General features: G+C 35.9%; 1 pseudogene; it reads right to left on the minus strand.

Annotated features, from left to right (window-relative positions):
- LOC109066983 lies at window positions 1-17,642 on the minus strand (annotated as a pseudogene).
- Between the last annotated feature and the right edge of the window lie 328 nt (window positions 17,643-17,970).

A 17,970-nucleotide genomic window follows, 5' to 3' on the forward strand; every position in this document is an offset into this window, starting at 1 on the left:
TTAGTTACCGTCGGCCGCGGTGCAGCGAGTGGCCAGCTCCCACAGCACCAGACCCGCGGCGTACATGTCGATCCTCAGAAAGGCGTCGCGCTGGAATGCTGATCGCTCCCTTGATGCCAGCACCTCCGGAGCCATGTAAACGCCCCGCGTCCCCACCTCACACAACACAACCAACACTACCTCAGCATTGACTGATTAGCACTTTACATCTGTCACAAGTAAGGACTATTCAGTGTTTGCCATGAACTGCATTGTGAAACTAGAAGAGAAAACTGACCTATTCATGCCGGGAAATAAATGTAAGTATTTTTTTGTTTTTGTTTTTTTGCACAAATCATATTCACCTGTCCGTGTGTGTCACCTGTAGATTTCCCTGCTTCAAACTTCAGCGACAGGCCAAAGTCAGCAATACATGCGGTTAAATCACGCTTCAGTAACACATTCTTACTCTTGATATCTCTGAGAGAGAGAGAGAGAGAGAGAGAGAGACAGAGAGAGAGAGAGAGAGAGAGAGAGAGAGAGAGAGGTTATATTACATCTGATTTAAGGGGTTTTAAACTGGGGGTGTGGGTGGAGAAGTAAAAAATGTAAAAATGAATAAATATATACATTTTAGATTAAAAATAACAAGCACATAAATAAATAAGTATATAAATAACTATTTTACAAATAATATTTCACACATATTTATATACCTCTTTTTACAGTATAAACTGGGTCTTTATACAAGAAACTAAATAAAAAACTAAAAAAATTCTTGATACATTTCCGGATCACTAAACATCACTAAAAGATGTAAAAAGGAATAAATAAATAAACAATAAAAAAGATGAATATACACAAATAAATGTATACATTTTAGATTAAAATAAATAGGGGAACAAATAAGCATATAAGGTAATAGTACATCTATAATACATAACTATAATGAGTTTGAAAAAAAAACATGGAAACAAAATATTTTCCAAATAATCTTTTACACATATTTATATGATACATTTTTACAGAATAAATTGGTTCTTTATACAAAAAACTATATAGATGGCCTGTAAGACTTTTTTTGTGTATATATATATATATACACACACACACACATAAAAAGAAAAAAAAAAAAAAAATAAAAAAAAAACACATATATATATAATATTATTTTTTTACACATTTACAAAAAATAAAATAAGAAAAAAAATACATATGTATATAAACATATAAATAAATAGATCTAACAGTACTATAATGAGTAGAAAAAGAATATAATAATGTAACTTAATAGAAACAAAATAGTTTCCAAAATATATGTTATACATATTTATATCACACTATAAAGTGGGTCTTTATACTAGAAACTAAACAGATGTTGGTTAAATGTTAGGATGGAGTTCCCTTGTACAGAATCAGATTATATTTTCTCAGTGGCATCTAACAGACTGAAAGGTGTTTATTACCGTGAGCAACGGCAGGCTTGTGTTCCTTCAGGTTGGGAATGTCCTCGTGTAAATACGCCAAACCACGAACAAACGTCTGCGCTATCAGACACAACTCATTCCACGACACAACATTCGCCTTCAGGAAGTCTGTCAGCGAGCCCTGAGAACAAACACACACACAGATGATATTATCACACACTTCAAACAAACATGTGACACACTGAGGTCATGTGACAATGATGCTGCATACTGCATATTTTCTTTGGATTTTTGTGTAGTGAGTGTAGTGAACAGTATGCAGTATTCTGAGTAAAGTACACAGGTGTGTGTGTGTGTGTGTGTGTGTGTGTGTGTGTGTACCTTCTCATGATACGCTGTGATGAGCCAGAGCTCGATGTCGACTCCATTTCCTCTTTTTTCCGCTCCGATGAAGTGAAGGATATTTTCATGTTTCATTCCACTCAAACTGTACACCTCATATTCATTCTGCCACGACTGTTTATTCTGAGAGAGATCGCAGACAAACAACATCAAAGCCACTGTAAAACTGTACATTTACACACAATTGTGATGCACATCAGTTGATTTCTGTATTCATGTGCACAAGTTGTAAACAGAATAATGAACTATATTACTTGGTGGACAAATTATTTATGATTCATTAATTTCCCAAATTATTTGTTGAATATTGGTGTATTTTTAAAGCAGCTAGATTTAAATTTCCAGTCTTAGCAATGTGAACCGGAGCAAAAAGCAAAATACTTCAATGTGCAGTTCAAATATTACAATAAATGTATCGCTGCTGAATACTGAACATTGCATCACTTTATCAAAGTGAATTCTTCAAACATTAATTAACATTAAAGTACACTATATAAAAAAAAAAAAAATTTCGAAGTATGTTTTACAAGAAAATACTATGTCAATGTTACTACTTCAATATTTCCTGTTTAGTTCAAGGCCACTTGCCATTATTAGTGAAATTTACAACCAATTTCTGAGTGAAAATCATAGTGTTTCTAGTAAAAAAAAAAAATAATGTATCAAACTCAGCGAAAATGTGCATTAAAAACTGCATTATGTTTTTTAATGCAATAACATGACTAGCATAAGTCGACCTCTAGGGAATAAAAACACTACCAAAATGCAGAATATGATTTAATTTGATAATTTTAAAGCTTGTTTGGTTCAAAAAACATAAATAAAAAAAACAAGAACACAACAAAAAATTTTTTTTTATAGGCTGAATTAATAGCTGGAGCTTAATATTTTAGGTTAGAGGTTTAGAACAAACACTAACCATAATATTTGAAGAATATCAATGCAGAGATTCAGAGCACAATAATAAAGCACTCAGATCTGAGTTACCAGCAGATCATATCACTGTTACCCATGAGCTTTTGGCTTATTGCTTTATTATAATCATGTTACATCTTCAGTGCTGAAGCTGAGGAGGGGAACTTGATGAAACGTGTCAGATACCTGAACGGGGAAGATTTTTGACTGCCACGTGTTCGTTGAGCAGCTGAGCTTTCCAGACGCAGCCGAAGCGTCCGCGAGCCTTCAGCTCCAGCAGCTGCAGCGGCTTCTGACCCAGCAACGGAGACGGAGGCATCAGACCCGGGTCCTGCAGACAACAAACACAACCACTGAACACATGATACACACACACACACACACACACACACACACACACACACACACACACACACACACACACATCAACACACACACAGACAACCACTGAACACATGATTCACTCACACACACACACACACACACACACACACACACACACACACACACACACACACACACACACACACACACACACATCAACACACGCACACACATAAACACACGCACACACACACACGCACGCACACACACGCACACACACACACACACACACACACTGAACACATGATTCACTCACACACATCAACACACACACACACACACACACACACACACACACACACACACACACACACATCAACACACACACACACACACACAAGCACTGAACACATGATTCACTCACACACATCAACACACACGCACACACACGCACACACACACACTCACACACACACACACACACACACACACACACACACACACACACATCAACACACACACACACATCAAACCACCAAACACACACACACACACACACACACACACACACACACACACACATCATCAACACACACACACACACACACACACACACACACACACAAACACACACTCACTCCACACACACCACCACACACACACACACACACTCACACACACTCACACACACACACACACACACACACACACACACACACACACACACACACACACACACAGCCTCTGATGCAGGAGAATGCAAATCATATAATCCATGCCAGCTACAAAGAAGGAAAGAAAGAAAAGAAGAGCCCAGATGCAGATGAGAGTGACCACATCACAAACACTGAAGCATCAGACCGAGAGAGTGAATGAAGCTCTTACCTCTATCATGATATGAAAGGCGTGCTAGCAAGAGAGGAACAGAGGGTTTTACTGTGTCTAGCACACACACATCTCAGGGATGTGAGGAAGAACGAGCGCAAACCCATCTCAGCATGAGAATGAGAAACAAACACTGATGTGTGTCTGTGAGAACATGGGATGGAGTCTTATACGCCACAATGAGACACTGACATTAAAACACGGCTCTCACACACACACACACACACACACACACAAGCACGCACGCATGCACACACACACACACACACATACACACACACAGCTATCTAAGAGACAACATCATCATAGACTACTAATGTTATATATGTAATTAGAACTTCTGAGGACTATTTTAAGATTAATAAAAATAAATCACATTAATATGGATACACATTAATAACTGCACTGTTATGCGAAAGAGTCCCGATCGCCCCAAAAACATCTCCAGACTGTACTCTCGAGTATAAAGATGATCCTGAGATGGAGGTACAGTACCTGTGACGGCACGAGCAGCGGCGGGTACGACAGCTTCAGATGCCGGTACATCCAGAACGAGACGAAGAGAATGACAGCCACAGCCACGACGGGAATCAGAGAGTAGAGCAGCGTGGGAAACACGTCCGGCTTCGGGGGCACGGGGTTCGACGTGGCTGGAGAGAGAGAGAACGAGGAGAAATTCACTCAACATGTGACCTAAAGCTGGATATTTAGAAAGATACGGTAGCTCACATACCTACTGGTCAACCGTTTGGGTCGGTAAAATTGTTAGTGTTTTGAAATAAATTAATACTTTCATTGAGCATTAAATTGATGAAAAGTGACTGTAAAAACAATAATAATACAAAAAAATATCTATATCTCTTTAAAACTCTCCTCACAAAAAAAAACCCAAAAAAATATCAATCACCACAAAAAAAAATATCAGCCAAATCAACTATTTTCAATATTGATAATAATCAGAAATGCTTCTTAAATCAGCGTATTAGAGGATCATGTGGAACTGAAGACTGGAGTAATGATGCTGAAAATACAGCTGCGCATCACAGAAATAAATTACAGTTTAACAGATATTCACATAGAACACTGTTATTTTAAATTGAAATAATATTTCACAATATTACAATTTTTACTGTATTTTTGATCAAAAATCTTACTGATCCCTGGTCAGCTGGACTTTAATTTGGTCATTCAAGGAGAAAGAGTGCATTTGATTGACATATAACACTCTGAAACACATTTAGAGGTGTTTTAATCAGAAATACTATAAACTACAATAATACATCATCACGGAAAACTCGACAGACGTCAGAGAAATTAAACGTGTGCGACTTTGTGTTTCAAAGTAACATAGAGTGATTATTTGAGACATAACTCTATAATCAAAGGGTTAAAGGTTTAAATCTACTTGAATATATATTCAGGAAAGTGTATAATTTAGATGCTGTATCCGGTCAGTTTCTGTTCAGCACTCTTGTAGTGTCACTCTTGGTGATTGTGTTGTGTCTGATTATCAGTCGGTCCAGATATCTTCACTCGGCCTGCAGCAGTGTTTGTTTGTGTGGTGTACTCACTCTCAATCATCTCTGGATTGTAGTGAAACTTCTCGTTGCACATGTTTCCCTCGCAGCAGCAGAAGAAGACGTCTGGATCCTCCTTACGCTCCACACACTCACTGCTGCACACACACACACACACACACACACACACACACACACAGACAACACCTGTCTTCATCAGTTCACTACAATACACACACAAACACACACGATGCACCTGAGCGTGCATCTGCTCGCACCTGTCGTAGCAGTTGACGTCGTCCAGCCAGCAGCCCTGCTTCACCATCTCGATGGCTCCTGAGCGGTTCTTCCAGGTGGAGAAACAGTGTCGTCGTTTGTCTTTCTCTCCGTGACATGATTCGACTCCGCTCTGGTTCGTCCCTTCCTTCTCCCAGCTTGCATTGTAAAACGCACACTCCTTCGTCTCCGAGCGCCCGAGAATCGCACCTGAAGCACACAGAAAGAGACTTCAGATGCTGTTCCATCTGATCAGCATAACAGAGGTTGTTTATTACCTCATCGCATGTAAAATCTTAAAGGTACAGTACACTGTAAAATAAGTTTTCAATTTGTAAATAAAACAGATTACTGGAGTGCATTTTACAGTCTTTCTACTTCAAAATTTCACTTTAATTCAATGTGTTACTTGGAGTTTCTTACTTGTGAAATTTACAAGCAATTTCTGAGTGAAAACAGTTTCTACTCCATTTTTTTTTTCAGTGCATCAAGCTTTTGAATTGGTAAAAGTCAGTCATGTTAATTAAAAACTACTTTATGATTTTTTAATGCAATAAACTGTGAGCAACATTATAAGTGGACCTTTAGGTATAAAAATGCAACAAAAGTGTAGAATATGATTTTACCAAGTTTTTCAGTGAAGAGCTGAGCATGTTGAATAGCGTTTCTCAAATCTGATTTCAATAGTTGGATGATGGCATGTTGATAAACTCTAATAACACAATACTATAATAATCATAAAAACACATAAGACACAAACAGTGGATCAAGTTGTCCATTTTGAAATTGAGATTTCATTGTTTATCAAAAACAATTCATTCATTGACTTCCTTTTTTATGAGAAGGATAGATGCCGCTTGAATCAAAAAATCCTAAAAGACCACACAAGTCATACATTTTTAATATAATATGATAATATTGCAAGTTATCGGAGATAATATTAAAACTGTGAGGAACAGACTGAAATTTTAGTTGTTATTCACTGCAAAAGACTTTCTAAAAATTGTTTTAAGAGCAAGTAAAAACTTTGATGATGTTCTAATACTCACAAACACTAAAATAATAATACCAAAAAAACAGTAAAAATTGTGAAATATTATTACAGTTTAAAGTAACTGTTTTCTATGTGAATATCTGTTAAAACGTAATTTATTTCTGTGATGCGCAGCTGTATTTTCAGCATCATTACTCCAGTCTTCAGTGTCACATGATCTTCAGAAATCATTCTAATATGCTGATTTGCTGCTCAAGAAACATTTCTGATTATTATCAATGTTGAACACATGTTTTTCAGGATTCACTGACACTAAACTTTTGAACAGTAGTGTACGTGCACAGGAATGCCTGTGTGTGTGTGTGTGTGTGTGTGTGTGTGTGTGTCTGTGTGTGTGTATGTGTGTGTGTGTGTGTGTGTGTGTGTGTGTGTGTGTGTGTGTGTGTGTGTGTGTGTGTGTGTGTGTGTGTGTGTGTGTGTGTGTTTGTCAGGGAAAGGGCTTGTATTTCATCCACAAGAGCTCATTGAAGGGAAGGAATGCTAGAAAGGCGAGACGTGGGCAATCAGACATTTCTGTGACAGACGTCTTTGACCTCTCAATAATTCAACACACTGAACAGATTTCTTATTCACTTTCAGCCCACTGAACATTCACCGAATTCCACACAAGCGTCTCTGAGACACAAACATGAAAAGTCTTCATCGGGCTGCAGGGCAGAGACGCGTGATTATCAAATAATTATGAGCTTTCAGACTAATAGTCGACTTACTTTCATAAATCACAGGATTAAAAGGCCGACAGGCACTGATCTCTCTCACGATGTTATCGAGCTAGTTCAGTTTTCAGTCGGTGGAAATCTTGACTATTTCTGCACCTAAAAGTCACTTTCGTTCTTCTGGAGTCAGGTCTGAAGGGGATGTTGTTTGTGCCCGAGGAACCTTCTGATGTCTCAACATGTGTCTGCTTTCTCATTAAGAGTCATATATCTTCTCTTAATCACCTCAATTAAGATAAAATCATCAGTCTGACATATTCCACTGAAGTCAATGCAAAGCTTTTATCAATCCCTTTAATGTTTTCTGTTTGAAATCTGAACATGAACATTAAATCATCTTTTACCACACAAGAACAGTGCCTTATAGCTGTCTCTGCATATTAAACTGGGAATATTTACAAAATAATAATCAAATTCACACACACACACACACACACACACACACACACACACACACACACACACACACACACACACACATTATTACCAGCAGAGGGCGATGACGCGCAACCATTATGTAAACAGACATCAACAAAAATTATACATAAAAACAAATTTCAAACAACAACATACAAAAACATCAAGATACAAACATTAAATGTAGTTTCTAAATTAATATATAAACTTTAGACAAATCGTATGTCAAAAAACAGACAACAAAAAAGAGTTTTCTGACAGTTTTGCATTAAAGGCTGATTTAGCATCCCGTTTCTCTTCTCTCTTCTCTCTGCAGATTCAGATCAGTTTTCATCAGATCAAAACTTCAGAAATCAGCCATCAACAAACTCCACAACTAGATTGTAAACTCACAGAAGCCTCGAGACTTCAATCAGAAATCGATTCTGTGCAGTAAACTGATCTAGAATTAATCACTGAATGAAGTCTCAAGAAAAGAACATCAGTCCATCAATCCTGAATCAATCCTGAATCTTGACATAATTTCCTGTTTGACCACTCCGTCTTTGAACACGCATGTCATTTTCCAGCAAACAATCACAGAGCCTTCCTCATAAAGAGATATTTTTTTTAAAATAAAGAGAAGTCAACATTTACAGTATGTGTGTGTTGTAGGCAGTGCGTACACACACACACACACACACCACACACCACAACACAACACGTCCCACACACATGGCAAGAACTTTTTACACCTTTACCTACTCTATCTGCTCAAATTTACCCCACACATGCAGTTCATGAGCCATAAGCTGCCCACCAGCAATCAACACAAACACCGTCAGCACAGCAGAAACACGTAACAGGAGCTACAGACGCAGGTGGAAACACACCTGGACCTGGATGAGATATGCTAAATTTTACATTACATAATACTTACATTTTTAATTAGAAATTAAAATAAAATTGTGAATATTTTATTTTAATATTGGCCTGAATTCAATAAATAATATATATATAATTATTATATATATATAGAATGATTTTGTTATATGATTTTTTTTTTTTTTAATTGAAATACAAAGTTAAAATAATTTTTAAATATACTAAATTTCTTCATAAATAATGTGTTTAATTCAATTACAGTTTTTTTAACAAAAATTAAATAGACTAAAATAAAAATATAAAAATTAGAATACATTTTAAAAAGGCATAAAATTTCTTCATCATTATATATTTTTTAATTATGACATTTTCTTTTGACAAAATAAATTAAACTTAAAATATAAAAAAAAATACAAAATTCCTTCATAAAACATTTTTAAAAACTTTCTTTTTGGTTTGCATTCTAAAAGTGGTTATTTATTAGTATTTAGTACATTCGTAATTTGAATGCTGTCTACATTAGTGTCAGCATTGTGCGCCGCTACCAGCGGCTCCTTTAGCTTGCTGAGGACAGTGAAGCTCAGCGGCGTGATCCGTTCTGAATGAAGCGCTCGTACTCTCAGTAATGAGCTAATGACGCCGGACACTAGGCCTGCTGGGACAGACGTGTAAATCACCGGCCGGTGCAGGAGGAAGCCACTCAAATTTACAAGAACTACTGCCAACGCAACCTCGCAGAGAGCCAAACTCCAGTCACACAAAATCAAATGCTCTCCCTCAGGGGGACGAGTGAGAATAATGTAACAATCAGCACTAAAACCCCCTCGGGATTCACAACCCGGGAATAACGGAGGATACAAATGAGTGCAAAGCCGCAGCAGAGAGCAAACACTTCATCATCTACAGAGAGCAGATCTAATGATAGCCTCCCACTATCAAACAAACTACAGTCATGCAAAATTGTTTTTGTAAGTGTGTTATGCAGAGATGAAAAAGCATCAGCCTGAACTCCTTTAAATACTCAAACAACCCTCTAAAATGTTAAATATTGATACACTTTCAATACAATTACGCAATATCCAGTGAAGCAAGAGTCCTGTTGGCCTGAATATATATATTATAATATATGTTTTAAATAAATAAATACTTTCTATCAGGGTGTGTAGCAAAACAAAGATTTATTTACTGGCACTTAATTTTTTACAAGATCAGTCCATAGCTGACGATGTCATGTTAAAAAGCATAAACTAGATTAGCTCACAAAAAACTAGAGCAGGAGACTTTCCAAGACATGCATCGCCAAACAGACCTGACCAAAAGTAAAGGTGCCATGCTCCTTTTGAGGTTATTTCTAGATTTTGTTGTGTGCATTTGTTTAACAGCACAGAGCTGATCCTCCTCTGTAGTCTTTGATTCTCCAGTCTCACATCTGCTGGCAATAAATAGCCTCAAGACGTAAACTGTGAAGAAAACGGGATTTTCATTGCTCTTTTAAAATAGCAGTTCAGAGAGACCGTGAAAATATTTTGGAAAAAAGATTAGATTTTTTTTTTTTTAGATGCACCAAGTCTGGACTAATGTGAACCACCAAAAAGAACCACAAGGACTGAAGGTGAAGGTGGCGTCTGGGACAGAATCATCACTTTTAGGGATGCACCGATACCAGTTTTTCCCGAACGAGTGGAATACGATACTTTTATTTTTTGCACTTGCCGATACCGAGTACTGATACTTGTATTTTCATTGCATTTGTAATTTTTTTTAAATATTGTGTCCATGTTCGTGGACAGGCACTGTAAGTGTCCCGATGCGCCTCCGGTCCCGATCTCGAAATCGAAACTAAAAAGGATGCGCGCGCGTTCAAACGCAATTTCAATTCCAGCAGTTTGAGAGCGGCTGCGGCTCTCTGATGCATGCAAATTAGGCTGCATACAATATCTAGGCTGTAATTAGTATGCACACTATAATAGGATGTGTAGTTTATAACCATCTCTTAGCTCTGTATCACTGCTTGAAGAAAAGTTTGTTTTTTCTTTGCGCTTTGAATTTGAATATATGAGAAGAGTAGCCTCCTTGAACTTAATAAGACTAAGGAAATAACTTTTTTTATTTTTTATTTGAATGATCAATTTGTGAAAAAAGTTTCAGATAGTAGGTCAAACATTAAAAACCCATAGCCTGTCAAGTACAATTCTATAGGTCTGAAGAGACTCATGAATCAAAAGAGAAGGCAGTCAGCAAAATCTTTTACAGTGCTTGAGTATTGTCTGTTACTGCATATTATAATTCATACTCAGAAAGCAGAACTGAGATGGCATTTATTGCAAGATTTCAAATGCACCTGTGGACTATTTTTCCAGGCATGTTTTTCATTAGTAAAGATTTCTAAAAATCTTGTTTACTCAAATTCTTGGATCCCTTATCTCGTGTCCTGGTCTCAGATTTTTGCCTTCCCTGTGAATGTTGCTTAAAATCTGTTTCAATACGTTTTACAATTATATATGCATTCGTTTTTGCATTTTAATCATGGCCTGTCATGCCAGCCCAGAAAACTTATATAATTAATTATTCATATATAGTATTATTTATTATTATTTTTCTGTTATCTAATGTACATGTTAGTAAACGCAGGTGTTTTTGCATTAAAGCATTAAATCTCACTAAAATTGTGATACTTTTCTATTAAGCAAATTGTTAAACTCTCTTAATTTAAAAATTTAAACTCTTTAGTTTTAAAAGTTTTGCTTAAATGGGTTGTTGACATGGTATGACATTTTCACTGTCACACAAGATAAAAAAAAATAAATAAATAATATCATAATAAAAAATATATTTCTCACACATACACACATTTATAAAAAAACCTCTCTCATAATATTTGTTATTACTGTTATTATTATTTTACATTTTTGAGCTAAATCTCAAAATTAAGTGTCCTATGGTGTGACTGTCTTCAAGGATTACACAATAAATTTACAACTTTAATAAATGAAAAAGAAAAAGGCATGACAATTGTTAATAAATACCTAAGGCCTAATTGACAACCAATTGTCTATTTTAGTAATTGCCAATCTTTTTTTTTTACATCCGTTATATTTCTAAAATCCTATGAAACGTTGATACAATTCGGTAATTGAAAACTTTGTCCTTTCCTCTGGTGTGAGCGCATATCCCCGTTTAAAAACTCCACAGCCACGTTATTGAATAATTGAAGGGCCAGAATAGTGTTTTACAAAAAAAAAAAACGTTTTTACTGCATATTTGTCAAGTACCCAAATATATTTTCCTATCTATATCTTGAAAGATAAATGTATTGAATAAAACAAATTGGTATAACTTTACAATTAGGTGTCCGTGTAGGATGTGTACATTGGGATGTGATGCGGGTGTTTAGGTATAACTGTAGATTATACCTAACCTAACCTCCCTTTTGAAAAAATCTGCTTAGGGCCCCCAAAAAACGTCGGGGCAGGCCCCTGCCTCAACGAACCATTACTGAAACTCATTCAGTGGGCATGGTGTCACAATCTTAAGCTCATTAACATATGTCCGCCCACATTTACATATCAAACATACATATTCAATGAGGTTAGCCAATCATAGCAGAAGTCTTAAAGGAAACCGTAACCGGTGGTTAAACAGAGCCTGTTTGAGTACCATTAAATCCAGAATATTTTTTTTTTGTTTTTTGTTTAGGGTTATTATAGTTAAATAAAATGGAAGCTAAAATTAAAACCATGTAAAAAAAAAAAAAAAAACTATTTGAAATAAACAAAAAAAAAACCATTAATAGCGTGAATATACAACAAAAACTGGAAAAATATAAAATATCCAACTTTGTATTTCAATTAGTTACATAGCATACCACTATATTTTAACTTATTAACTGAAAAATAAAACTGGAATAAAAAGTTATCATAAAAACTAATATATATATATATAATATATATATATTATATATCAAATACAAAAAAATTACTAAACTTTTGTTAACTAAAAAATTAAAATTAAAAATGTAAAATCTGATTCATAATGTTAATAAAAAACTATAATAGTTCTGTATGCCTGATACTAAAATAACACTATTTATGGTTTTTGGATTCAGAGTAAAATAAAGTCTGTGGTTACTTAAAGAAGACAAACTCACATTTTATTCTGCAACCAAATTACAAATTACTAACCTTAAATATGATTTTCTGAAATGGGCAGCTTTAGAAAATGAAAAAGCTGTTAACAAGGACTATAACTAGTATCAGATGTGAGTTTGAGGTACTTCACAAATCAGACACATCTGTTGTGTTGTGCTTGGCCGTGAAACATTCATTTTTAAAGCACACAGGTTTTATATTTTACAACTGAGGTATAAATGTGTGTTTATGCTGTAGAACAAAAAGTGAAAGTATCAAGTAATGTTAACTATAGACTTATTTACTCTAAATATACACTAAAGACCCCCGAGGGAAGCCGTGCTGAATTAGTCTTCTGGGTTTGCTGACAAATTGACGTCACGACTGAACAGCTCTATTGTAAGGATAGTCAGGATGGAAAAAGACCATGAGAAATGAATTTGCAACTCTTTTCAGTGCAAGAATCCTTGAGCGATATTATAAGTGAACTTAGAAAGTGACACCTTTAAGACTTCTGGTTTACTGCCCCCATATTTACATTCACAAACCAGCACGACTCCCTGATCAGCATCATATTTTACTCTTGGCTCTGGGTTTCATTCAAACACTTCACAGTTTCTCTCTAAACACACTCACACACACGCTTGCGTGAGCTTCTGAATCTCTCTCTTGCTCTCGGTCTGTCTGTCTTCTCCAGTTTCTCTGCAGATTCATCAAATGAAATGCTTTCAGATCTATAACTTCCATGTCTGCCAGAGGAACGTTCCCAGAGTTTGGCCTCCTGCTCCGGACACACTGGAGCCAGAGAAGCACATCTGTCTGAAACACAACCACCAACGCCACGCACATGCTGAGAGATCTGCAGAGAGACAGCTGCCCATCTGGATCTGGAGATGAGCTTCTACACTCACAGAAACAGCTCAAATTCACACAGACGGAGGATACAAAAGATACTGTCATTACTCCTCGTACACACATCTGTTAAACAACATCACTGCATGACTGCGATGTGGATGAATTTCAACACATTTACCCCCAAATCCTCATTACTGCGACGTGAAAAAAAGATAATTTGAACTGCAATTAATTTATGCTGATTATAGAAACAAATAATAGCATTTTGTACAGTAGCCCTATAACAGTAATGAAAATTACATTAAAAAGCAAAAACAAATAAATAAAAATGTACTGAATGTTCATTAATGAAATAATGTCAGTGCAAAAGATACTGGTTTTAAAATACAGGGTTAATATTTAAAGCATTATATATTTTACATTATTATCATAATACATTATTTTGATGATAAATATTAAGTTGTTAAATGTTATTTAAATTGTCTTTAAGCTGATTGTACTTATATAACATTTTGTACAGCATTACCGTAATGATAAATACATAAAATATATAACTTAAAAATTTGTCAAAGAAAACAAAATAATAATAATAATAATGATAGTTTCTAAAAAATACACTATGTGAATATATATTATTAATATTAATTTAATTGCCTTTAGCTAATGCTAATTGTAATAATAAATATAGAATTTTACTGTACAGTAATGAGATTTACCATTCATAAATAAAACAAAATGTTTATTATTTAAAAGAAAAAACACATTTAAAATAGGCTTAATGTATTACAATTTTACAAATATTTAAAAAAAAATGTTATTATTATATATATATATATTTTTATTAGCCAAAATGGATGAGCAGGACATGTGGGATTGATGCATCAAGTCTTGGGATGCTGAAGTATGTCTTTGATCAGCGGTGACCTGCTCTTAGAGCCGGTGCGTGAGGTTTGCTGCTGCAGGGATTTGGTCGCGGCTGTAACCTTGGCATAAGTCTGTGTGAGCCCTACAGGCTTATACTAAAGAGGATGAGGTCTGCTGCAGACACTGGTAGAGCGAGGAGGGTGGTTGAGCGAGAGAGAGAGAGAGAGAGAGAGCTAGACGAGAGAGAGAGAGAGAGAGAGAGAGAGAGAGAGGCTGGAGTTTAGTAAACACCTTCACCTGTCACTTCTGATGCTTCTGATAACTTCTGCATGTCATCAGAGTCACCAAATGACTGTTTTCAAACAGGTTTCCCATGTCACGTTGCTTAAAACAAACTGAGTAAAGTGCGAGAAAGGCAATCTACCAATGAATTCATTATAATAACTGTGACTTCAACTGTACTAATGATAAGAGCATTTACAAATATATACCAGTAATATCTCTTATCAGTTTCAGCTGAACACACATCAGCTGACCACTGACTGTTTATACTGAAAAAATTACACACTTCACCTCTCTCAAGTTATACGCCAAAGTAAAACACAACTCTTGCAGCACGTCACACACACAAAGCATACTGGTGTTTAATGGCATTAGTGTCATTCTGGCGTCAGACTCTGTAACCTTGAGCAATGGAGCGTTCGGACATCTTTAAAAAGACCAGGATAGCGGCTAATCTGAACAACATCTGACCAAAGTCAGATTGATGAGACCTTGTTACTGCCCTCATCTGTGACCGCTCATCTGAGCCAAACTGTGTTATTCTCATGGACTCTTTATCTATCTATCAGTCTCTACATAACACAACAGCAACCACTAAACCTCTTCAGAGTTATATCTGAGGTGTTTTAGATGTGGGTTGTACGGGTGCATGAGCTGATCACAAGAAAAGCTCCTCCCACCTTGTTAAAAAAAATCAAGATTCCAACAACAGACCTTGATGCATCATTAGGAGAAAGACAAGGAAATGAATGAATTTCAAGATAAAGAAGTTTTCCATGCTAATAACAGGATGCATTCATTGTATTTTTAAGCAAATTCATTAAAATAATCTTGAAGCGTGAAAAGGATGGATTTGAGTAGATTATTAGAAATCAAATGATTAACAATAATTATTGTTAAATAATTAAAGAATCAATGTGTGAATTCATCAAATGTCAATGCCATACAGATTCTTCTTACAGGACTAATTAATTAATACATGAGCATGCACAAGGCAATCACTACTGTTTAAACATTTGATGGTCAGTATTTTTATTTTATACTTTTATTCAATATGGATTGGAAGCATTAAATTGATCAAAAGTGTTACAGTGAACACATTTATAATGTTACAAACGATTTCTATTTCAAATAAATGCTGTTCTTTTTAACTTTCTATTCATCTGTGAATCCTGAAACATAAAATGTATCACAGTTTCCACAAAAATATGAACTGTTTTCAACATTGATAATAATCAGAAATGTTTCTTGAGCATCAAATCAGCATATTAGAATGATTTCTGAAGATCATGGTGACACTGAAGACTGGAGTAATGATGCTGAAAATACAGATAAAAGTATATAATAATATTTAACAACAAAATATAATAAAATATCACAATACAAATAAAAGCAGACTTACAAATAAAAAAAAAATTATGAGTATAAAAAAGACTTCTGTAAAACATTTGGATAGTAGTAAATGTATATATAGATACTGTATATATAAGAATCAAAATGAATATTCATTCTACTGATTTAATAGCTCAAAATAAAACTTCTTCAGAACCCTTTAAATCTTGCTCAAATTCCTACTGAATATATATATATAAAAATCCTTAGTGAGTAATCAGAAAAACTGTAAAAATCTGCATATACTGAGAGCTTTGTTATGCACAATCATACTGGAGCTCAGTTATGAGCAGAACCAGACCAACCTCAGTTACACTTCTGTAACATGTAACACACACGGCTGTAACAAACAGCTCCTTGTGTCACTGGCGAAGCTTTCGATTAATCCGACACAGCCTGAGTTACTCACAATCCATGACCAATGCTGGGGTCAAGCGTGTGCGTGCTTGTCAGCAGGCTGCAATACTTTTATAACCACACTAGATATAATGCAGAAACGTCTACCCACCTGATGAGCACGATACGAGGAATATGGCCAAGGCCAGTTTGGTGTCTGTCCTCATTTTCAGTGCAGATTCTTGTACTGCAAAAAAAAAAAAAAAAAAAAAAAAAAAATATCCCAGCAACACCCAAGCTGATAATCCGCTCCCTCTAAAATTAATGTTTTAATATTGCCAAAAGCATTTATTTGTGAGCAAACAGGTCCGGATCAATGTGCAAGTCTGTAAGAGAGGTTTAGTGTTTGAGAGATTTTACAAATCCCCAGTGTGGAGGTCAGTGCGTGTGTTTCTGCTTGCATAGATGAAATATCAAACATTGATACAATCATACTGTATTAGAGAAAGTGACAGCAGCGCGTCCTGAAGCTTATGCACTAATATCGATCAGTATCGATCACTCAGTTCATATGCATGGTGAAAATTCCTATTCATGGTTCAGTCAAGTTCTAAAGCATCCCGATATCATCTTCTGGTTCTTTTAAAACATGATTTGAATGCTTTATATAATCACAGTCATCTTCATTCCAGAACACAGCAATATAAATCCAGCTCAGGGATTAAACACAGGCTACTGAGCTCCGAGAAAAGCAACATCTAAAATAAATCAAACACACAGAGTGTCGGATACACTGTATATTCCTCCGCGAAATCCGAATGCGCCTCTGAAACGCGAAAGATCCCCGATCAGATCATTCCAGCTCCATTTCTGTGTTTAAACGTTGTGTGTCCGCTGGAATAAACCTTCAGATTCTCTCGTGTGTGCTGAACACAACATGGCGAACAGCGCTGGGTGTTTTGGTTTTTTCCTCTCCTCCACTCCTCCTCCTTTCATCCACTCCTCCTTCTCTTTTCCAGAGCACAGTAAACACTTCCAGCTGGAGATGGTTCAGGAGTCTTTATTCCTGCAGGGGCCGCTTGGTGGCCCAATAAGAGCCACTGCCTTCGCACGACATTCAAACCTTGTGAAGGTTTTTGTTATAATACAAACCCATGAGACTAAAACGTGTAATCTATTATATAAGTTATTCGCGAGGATTAGTTTGGTGGCATGCACATTCAAATTTAAACTCCGCCGGAACTGTAAAATGATATTTAAAATAACTAGCTAGTAATCACAAACGACTCTGATTGGTCCAACCGCATCCGCGATGAGAAAAGTAACAGATGTCATGTG

The sequence above is a fragment of the Cyprinus carpio genome, chromosome A6, assembly GCF_018340385.1.
Source record: "Cyprinus carpio isolate SPL01 chromosome A6, ASM1834038v1, whole genome shotgun sequence".
Taxonomy (NCBI): Eukaryota; Metazoa; Chordata; class Actinopteri; order Cypriniformes; family Cyprinidae; genus Cyprinus; species Cyprinus carpio.